We start from the raw sequence: 9,601 nt of genomic DNA, 5'->3' as shown, positions 1-9,601 counted from the left end.
TAAGGGGGTCACGTGACACCCCAACATTTTTATTTTATTTATTATTATTATTATTATTTTGGCATTGATTGAAAGCTAAATTTTATTTTAAATTAAAGCTAATAATTAATTCTAATAACATATTTCATGGAATCCTTAACTTTTTAACATTTATCAAAATTTACTATAAATATGATTTTAACCCCCAACAAAAAGGGGCAAACTTACAATACATTTGATTTTTTTTTTCTTTTCTCTTACTCTCTCCCTCACACCCTTTACCAAAACTTTAGTCCTTCTATTTTTTTAAAATTTATTTATAATTTTTCTGCAAATTATCACATCTATGATAAATTTTCACATTTCAATCAAATTTAATTAGAACATAAATTTGCATTTTCTCCTATCATATTTGTGTGCATAGAATGTGGATGAGTTGATCATATCCAATTTAACTTATATTTAATGAATTGTATTTATTTGATTGAATAGTGGTAATATCTTTTTTCTTTTGATCACTTGAATTGATTGTTTGTATTAATTATATTATAAATTTTTTAAATGTAAATATAAATTTTGTTGTAATGAGCAAAATATTAATAAAATAATTGTTCGAAATCAAATGGATAAAAATGATGAGCAGAATATTAATCAAGAATTGTTTTTAAATGTAAATCTTCATTTTTTCGGATCAATTATAAATTATTCAAAAATTAATAACAAAGTATTCGATTTGTATAGAGTTTGATCGTATCATCTAACTAAAAATTTCTGTGTCCGTCCCTGTGGGCCAAAGGAGAAACATGTTAATAATTATTTTGTTGGGGGATAATTCACAGATAGACTAAGGTTAATTTGGAATTGTCGAGTATTTTAAGAAAATAAGCTGTAGCTTTGCATAAAAAGGACCCGCCAAGGGGAGAATCAAACAAGTTGATTTGATAAACTTTTATTTCAAAAATTGCTTTATGTTTCAAAGTCAACATTTGAGTGTTTAGTATATATGTGATTTAGTGCTAGCATACGTCAATTACTAAAAAGGATGTTGATTTTAATTATATTCTTTTGTTTATCATCATCATCATTAGTATTACAAAATTTATTTTTACTTTTATAAGTATTATCAAATATTTTTCTAAGACAATGCAATCGCTGTTACCATTTTAAATTAAAAACATAACATCTACTAATCTGAAAATTTATAAAATTACAAAAAAGAAAAATATTCAAATAAAAATGATCTTTTATGCTTTAGACATAATGCAACTATGTTTCTCAATTTCAACATTTTTCATATGGTAAGAGAAAATGTTAATTTTATCGTTGGCGGAAACTATGGAATAGAAGATACTTTATTAGGAGAAAGCTATTCAACCAGATTGATTCCTCCAGATTTTTTACAGATTACTCATAATGGGATGGGTTCCACCCAATTAAAAAAATAGCACAAATAATACCACACTCACTTACCTGTACAAAACTTGTTCAAATGAATCTGGTACTATAGCATCTCTCACTTTGCTATTGGAATACTAGTAAACCTAGGCCATAAAATCAATTGCTTCAATTAATTTAATTTAAAAATTGGTATATTAATAAGGGAAAAATTCAAAAATCAGGTGTCAACTATGACACAATTCAATTTTCAAGTTTCAAAATGCAAAATTCAGGTATTAACTATTTAATTAAAAATATTTATTAATTAAATATAATAATGTCACAATTATATGATTAATGGTCACATGTATATAATTATAAGTCATAACTTATTTATTGGTCACGGATTATTTTGAGGATACAAATTAAAAATTTTATAAGTTAGTTTATTTTGAGATCACGGATAAAAAATTAGGTCATAGTTTATCTATCGGTCACATATTCTCAAATTTGTTGGTCACAAATTATTTTTTAGTCGCAAATTATTGAATATTTAGGCCACAGTTTAATAGTTGATCACAAAGAATCAAATAGTTGGTCGCATACACCAAATAGTGGGTCACATACCACTAACACCACCGACACCACCACCACTTCCACGACGTCATCACCACCAGATCCACCACCAACCCCGTCATCGCTAACAACATAGGCATCACCACACCATCTAAAAAATAAAAAATAAAAAAATCCCAAACCCACCACTGCCTCCTTCCTCATCATCGCCATCATCAACATCCACCACAAAAATAGTCACAAACCACCACCACCACCATAACAAGCTACACCTCCCAAAAAACAAAGAAAAAAATCATGTACAACCAACAAAAAATCAGTAGCCAACCCCATCGCCAAGGTCCTTAGAGCCCCTACCACCATCACGCTCCCCCTTATCACCGTCAAATCCACCATCGCTGCCAGCACCTCTATCTGTACAACCAACAAAAACCACAGAAAACCCTCAACAAACCTAAAACCATTCCAAAACACCATCGGTAGCAGCCACATTGAGAAAGTGCCAATCACTACACCATAGCAGCCATCTCCACCTACGCAAAAACCATTATCACCATCCACCAACAATTGCCCAATGATGTCCTCACACCACCTTGCAGCTATGCACCTACATCGTCTAAGATTGATGTCGAAAAAGCAATAAAGAGAGGGAAGAGTAACTTCAAGGAGTCACAGATCCAAGCGACGATGCTTATATCGTTACAGTAGGGTCATCACAGCAATGGCATCATCATCATCGAGCACCAAATCGCGTCCAATGGCCATCAATAACCCATACCACTGCCAATATTTTTCACCTCGCCGACAGCCACTCCATAGATCTATCGCGCTACTTCCATCCTCATCAAAGATCCTATAGCCCCAACCAGTCAACATCGTTCAATCAATCCTATCGATCGCCAATTCACTGACTTCCACAATCTCATTGCCAAAACCCGGACGAACTAAGATTGAAAATTTCTTCCCCAAACATAGTCACCATTTTTGTTTCTAGAGTTTGAAGTTACTCCTTCGAAAACAATCCGACAGAATCACTTGAATGTAAGAAATGATCAACAGGATCAACATGTAATTCGAGCCCACCAATAAGATTCAAAGCACAGAAAGTTTGCAATGAAAAAAGTGTAATTTTTCTGGCAGCGGGGCAGGCTATTTATAGACTTGTTCATGGCCATTCGAACACCCTTTAGAACAGTCGTCACTGTTCAGACAGCCTCCAAAACTCCAACAGACATGTTAGTTCAAAACTGCGTCTGTTAAGTTGGTTAACCATTGAATCGACTGTTTAACAGACCATCAAAAAAAAATTACCCAGAAATAAGTACCCAAGAATTTGATTGTATACAATTTGGTCCAAAAATTCAAATAAATTTTGTCCAAAAAATTAATATAGTGCAAGGGCGCACCCGCACCGAACCGGACTCGAACACGGGCACGTGCTCGTGCCGTGCCGAGCCGAGCCGACCGACGGTGACGGTGCGCGTGTGTGGGCTTATGACCGAACCCGATAGGATATAGGTCTTGCCCCTTCCAAAAACTATTGGTACCCCTTGGGGCCCAAACCCAATTCCCAAACTTGCACCATATAAACCACACCAAAGTTTCATAACTTTCCTATGTGGGATAAGTGTTTGGACAAATCAAATTCTTCACTAATTCATAGTTTCAAGTGGGTTACTTTGACATTAAATATTTCATTCAATTCTAAATGATTTTCGATAAATAAATATACCACGTTCATCACCTTGCGGAGTAGAGCGTGACTATGCTAGGTCCCGTATTAATTAAGATGTGGGTCCCACTAAAATTTGGGCTCAAAGTTGACCCATTTCAAAATCATTTTTTCAACAATCCCCCACATGAATGAAATATGTGGCCTTTCTCCAAACAATAACATCTGTTATGTTTCTCAAAGTAAAAATTGAAGAAAACTGCATCGGGATAAATAGTCGATGACTTTGAACTTTCCCTAGTAAAATCTATCGGATTTCCTTAGCCAATCAGTAGCAAGTTGCTTTAAACAGTCAGCCGTTCATGGAAACCTAAACAATAGAAGTCACACAGTTCTCTTCGAACACAGTTGGTTCTCACGTTTGTGTCCATTTTGTCCTTGGACACCTCCTGGTTCATGAGTGGTTTTTAGAGAATTCATCTTCACCTTATTCTCTTAGAAGTGGCCCCTTCTCACTCACATAGGTGATTTCCATAAAGAGTATTCTGCTATACTCCACTTAAACGAATCAAGATATAGAAATCATTAAAAACGTATCTTAACATATTTCGTGGCAGCTAGGCACTGGCTCATCATAGGAATGGGTAAGAGTAAAAATCTTCCCAGTGCATACTAAGTTTTTCATAGTTCGGTTGTCCCATTGAACCTAGATCTTGGGATCTCCAGTCAACTAGGTTGGGTTGCGACCATGGAAATTTTTGATTATTTTATTAGTTTTAATCACATCCCTTTCGATGAACTTTCGACTTGCTCTCTTGTTAAACTTTTAGTTAGAGGATCCGCAATATTCTCTTTTGATTTCACATATTCTATAGAGATAATGTCAATAGAGAGCAATTGTCTAACAGTATTGTGTCTACGATGTATATGTTGAGATTTACCGTTGTACGCCTACCAATTGCTAATTGACTATCATAATGGATAAATATAGCAGGCACAGGTTTTGTCCAACATGGAATATCTTCTACAAAGTTTCGTAGCCATTCGGCTTCTTCTCCAGCTTTGTCTAATGCAATGAATTCAGATTCCATTGTTGATTTAGCTATACACGTCTGTTTTGAAGATTTTCATGATACTGCAGCACCTCCAAGTGTAAAGACATATCCACTTATTGATTTGGAGTCTTTAGTATCTGATATCCAATTTGCATCATAGTATCCTTCAAGTACTGCTGGATATCTCGAATAGTTCAATCCAAAATTTTGGGTATGTTTTAAATACCCTAAAACTCTAACAATAGTCTTCCAATGACATTAAATATTTCATTCAATTCTAAATGGTTTTCGATAAATAAATATACCACGTTATCACCTTGCGGAGTAGAGCGTGAATATACTAGGTCCAGTAATTATTAAGATGCGGGTCCCACTGAAATTTGGGCTCAAAGTTGACCCATTTCATAACCATTTTTCCAACAACCATCTCTTCACCGATTCCACCACCATTTTCACCTTCAGTGCCACTAACTCCATTGGCTACTTCATTGCCGATATTGCAATATCATCAGTACATTCCACTACAACATACCTCTATTTCTTCTCGTCGAACTGCACCGTAGAGAGCGAGAGAGAGAGAGCCAGTTGTCGGTGATGTGCCTATCGTCTCGCACAATGGTTGCCGATCGCCAGTTTGGGTTGGTGACGGGTGTGGGGAGAAATGGCACAAAGATGAATAGGGGGAGAAAAATGATTTTTGGTTAGTATGGAATTAAGCCCCCGTTTGGCCCCCATTATTTCTCATTAAATTAAATTAATTTTTTTTCTCTTTTATTTTTAATCACACAATTTTCAATAAAATAATATTACACGTAAACCAAAAAAATTTCTTTTCTTTTCAACCACTCATTTTTCAAAAAAACACTATTCAAAACATTATAATCTCCAAATAATGGGGCTCAAACGGGGGCTAAATAAGGTGTGTAATATTTAATTATTATTACAATACCTGAATTTTGAATTAAAAATCTTTATAGTTGATTTTTGCACAATGAATTTGAAATACCTGTGTTTGTGTAATTTTGCCTATTAATAATAGACTAGATTGCACATGGCTTTATGATAATGTTATATATATATTTTTTTCTTTTCCCCTTTTTTAATGTTTCCAAATGTTCAAAAAATAATAGGAAGTAACATTCTTGTGTGTATTGATGTTGTGAGAGTGATGATGTTCAAGATGAATGTTTAGATTTGCAGAGTGAAAAGTATAGTGCTTAAATAAGTTCAAAAATTCTACTTAATTTGGGGTGGATTATTGATGTTGGAGTTCACCTCAAGATTAAATAATTATGATTTACATATTCGTTACTTTAAAAAAGCTACAATATTAGGGAAGTGTAAATTATATTATATTATGACATTTGCTGCAAAAACGGAATACGAATAAGAACCTGAAAGAGTGAACAGAACTATTTTCCAAAGTCGAGAGGGCGCCTTCTTAAAAATTATGAAATCACAAGAAAATTTCCTAATAATGGAGCCAACGAACTGTGAATTACGAAGACAAATACTGGAGGTTAGAGCATACCAGCAAACGACTGACATGTTAGAGTAACAACTTTCAGCATTTTCTTTTGCCGAATGAGGAAAGTATTCACAAGTTGTTTTTAAGAAGGCAGTAAACTTCTACTCTCGAAATTGTGATGATCAAAATGATCAACATATTCATCCCAAACTCTACAATGCTCACCAACACCATGAACCATAATTTACTCTTACAATAACTGCACCATTCATCTGGTAATTATGTGGTGTGATGATTAAGAGAAGAAGAAACTATTGAGTTTTATTATGAATCATATAGGATAATAATGGTGTAATTTGGAATTAAAGGGGACGTTAGTTACCGTTAAATTACCAAAAATAAGGTTTACTATAAGCCCTTTTTATTGGGAAAAAATTCACCAATAAATATGAAGTTTGAGTTACAAAACTTAATGTTCTTACTAGAAAAACAAGAGCAATATTGGCATAAGCAAATAATATTAGGGTGAAAGTGTCGCACCCCTCATTTCTAGTTAAAGTCAAGAGTTGAATTTTCAAAGTCAAAATCAAATAGGAACGTAAATGAAATATATAATTTTATTGGGACTTAATTGACCAAATTATCTTATTGGGGTTTATTTTATAAATTGACAATATTTTAAGGTTTAAGATGGATAAAAATTAATTTTGGAGATTTACTTATATATTATTGAAAGTAAAGTGGTTAGATTTTATATCCAATGGAAGTTAAGGATTTAATGTGATGTTATATGGAAGTGGAGGACTTAAATGCAAATGAGGGCATTAGTGGATTCCAAGTGGCAAATGATCAACTATTTAATCATTTTCAATTGATATATACAGACATAGATCTGAAAACAGGGCAGAGAAGCTGGAAGAATCGAGAAGAAAGAAAGAAAGAAAAGATAAAAGAAAGATAGAAAGAACAAAAGATAGAAAGCAAAAAGGAGAAGGAAAAAAAAGACAGGAAAAGAGGTAGGGTTGGCTATCTCAATTTCATCTTCAATTTGACAAATTTCTTAGTATGTTTTATGCTTAATTTTTTTGGGTTGTGATTTATTGGTTTAATTTTTAGATTGAAGGAAGGAATATGTTTGCAAACCAATATTTTTGAATTGGGAAGGTTACTTACACTAAGGTAAGAAATACCAATTCTGGAGAAAACCTAAAATTTTTATTTGGATTTTTGAATGAGTATAGTTAACCGGAATAATTGTAGAATGGAATACTCATTTGAAGGCATGAATTTATGGATCAAGATGGAAAATTAAATTGGTTAAATTATAATTATTAGTTTTACTAGTTTGGAAGAAGGAATTATTTTTATGTTGAAGTGGAGATTATTTTGATGAATTAGATTTTGGTGAAAGGACTAGAAGGTAGATTTAGTTCCAATTGTGAACGAAATTAAAGAATATATCCAAGTGTCGAGAAGTCAAGTTCTAGTATTTCGTAGTTAAAAGTTAAGGATATTTGATAGAGTGGTTGTTAAATTGATTATCTTGTATCATATTTCAGGAGATGACGAGAAGATTGAAATAATTATCAGTCTATAAGTTAGTGAGTGGATATCAAACTCATTTTTCAGAAATTAATATTTATTAGATTTATGTTAGAATAAAAAATTTGTTATTTCATACAGTTGATTTGACAACATGATTTTTAGAATAAAGTGGATTTATAATCAGTTGTTTTTAAAGTTAAATTTAGTTCAATTAAATCATTTGATTAGCAAGTTATATGAAAATTAAATATTTCAGCATATTTAAAGTTATTTGTAAAATCACCAAAAAGTGCCTAGATGATTTTACCCTAGTCTGCACTTGTGTGAATATGTTTACATAGTGTATGGCCAGTTATGGTTATTTTACCCTAGTCTGTACTGGTGTAAGTGTGTTTCCACAGTGTATGACTAGTTATGGTGATTTTACCCGCTTTGCAATATTGTGAATGTATTTCCATAGTGTATGACCAGATTATCAGAGATCTTTGTGTAATGATCCGGATCTCTTTACCCAAATCGTTAGCTTACGTACTGTCCGCTTTGGATGGGCCTTGCACCCACTTACCCCTCACGACTTTCTGTCGCGTCCCCCAGGATTCAAACTCATAACTTTTTCCTTAAGTAATGCTTAAATTGAATCCTGGTACCAATTGGGCAAGTGAAGTCTTACTTAAGGGAATGTTATGAGTTCGCATCCTGAAGACGCGATAGAAAGCCGTGAGGGTAAGTGAGCGCAAGGCCCACCCAAAGAGAACAGTACGTAAACTAACGGCTTGGATAAAGAGACCCAGGTCGTTACACATTGGGACCTACTCTCGTACACGCATAGGCTTTGGACTGTGTACTAGGGTGATTATCCTTGGGGCAGTACTGCATACGTATTACCAGATTATCAGATGTGAATGGCTTTACCTTGTATATCGAGATTACTTTGTTTAAGAGTAAGGCTATTCATTGAGCACCTTTTTGGTGTGATTTTCAGTATTATACAATTTATCAAATTTCAGACTACAGAATTTAGCTTATTTAGTTTGTAGAGTAATGATTTCAGCTTATAGTATTGTGAAATGATATTTTCACTTATATTTACTGATATCAGATTATTTATATTTGTTATACTTTATAGCTGTTTATCTAGAATTAAGAACAAAGAATTTTATGATGCAATCATATTTAGTTTTAAAAGAGTTACTAGATTTTAGAATTTCTTAAAGTTTTAATAGAGTAAGAATTTAAAGAAAATATTCATAAACGAGAAAAGTATACTTATTTGCAAACCATCCACTCACTGTGTTACAAGCTCATGTTTTGTCACCCTCTTTCTAAGCAGATAGTAGCAGAGTTGAGTAGCCTTGGAGCCTGTCGATCCATCGAATTGAGCCACACACATTGCCATTATTTGTATGACTCATTTTGTCAATCTATGGAATTTATATATTTTTTCTTTGGCACACATGTTTGTTTGTCAGAAAAATTAATTAGCAAGTCATGTGTCCATATCTTGGGCTCACTACAAATTTGGTATCCTTAATATTTTTGGTGTCTTTTGTTTGTAAAGCATAGTAAATATCAACTTGCCAGTATTCTATTTTGAATAGTTTGTATTTTAAGGGACTAGTGTGTCCTATTTTAAATTATATGAACGGATTTGAGAAAATTGATTCTTGTTTAGATGGTTTTACTTCATATTCCAAGGAAACTCTGCCAAAATTCTGTTAAAAATATTTTTCAGTCAAGCAAGTCAGAGTTGCCTTGGTGGTGGATTCGTCTCTTAGGTGGTATCTACCATCGACACACGACACGTGTTGGTTCATTAAGGTGATTCAGGATGGGTTGTGTCAATTGGTATCAGAGCATGGTTTATAAAGTTTTGAAAGTCTTCATTGTTCATGCATTGGTATGTCATGCATATTCAGTGTGTGTGGTCAC

General features: G+C 33.3%; 1 long non-coding RNA gene across 1 annotated transcript; it reads left to right on the top strand.

Annotated features, from left to right (window-relative positions):
* The first annotated feature begins 7,013 nt into the window (after nucleotides 1-7,013).
* Nucleotides 7,014-9,309, top strand: LOC111406391. Its single transcript, XR_002704998.1, has 3 exons — nucleotides 7,014-7,143; nucleotides 7,244-7,306; nucleotides 9,003-9,309. It is a non-coding gene; the product is annotated as an uncharacterized LOC111406391 (long non-coding RNA).
* The last annotated feature ends 292 nt before the right edge of the window (nucleotides 9,310-9,601 follow it).

The sequence above is a fragment of the Olea europaea genome, chromosome 12, assembly GCF_002742605.1.
Source record: "Olea europaea var. sylvestris chromosome 12, O_europaea_v1, whole genome shotgun sequence".
Classification (NCBI taxonomy): Eukaryota; Viridiplantae; Streptophyta; class Magnoliopsida; order Lamiales; family Oleaceae; genus Olea; species Olea europaea.
This window is presented reverse-complemented; position numbering and strand designations above follow the sequence as displayed.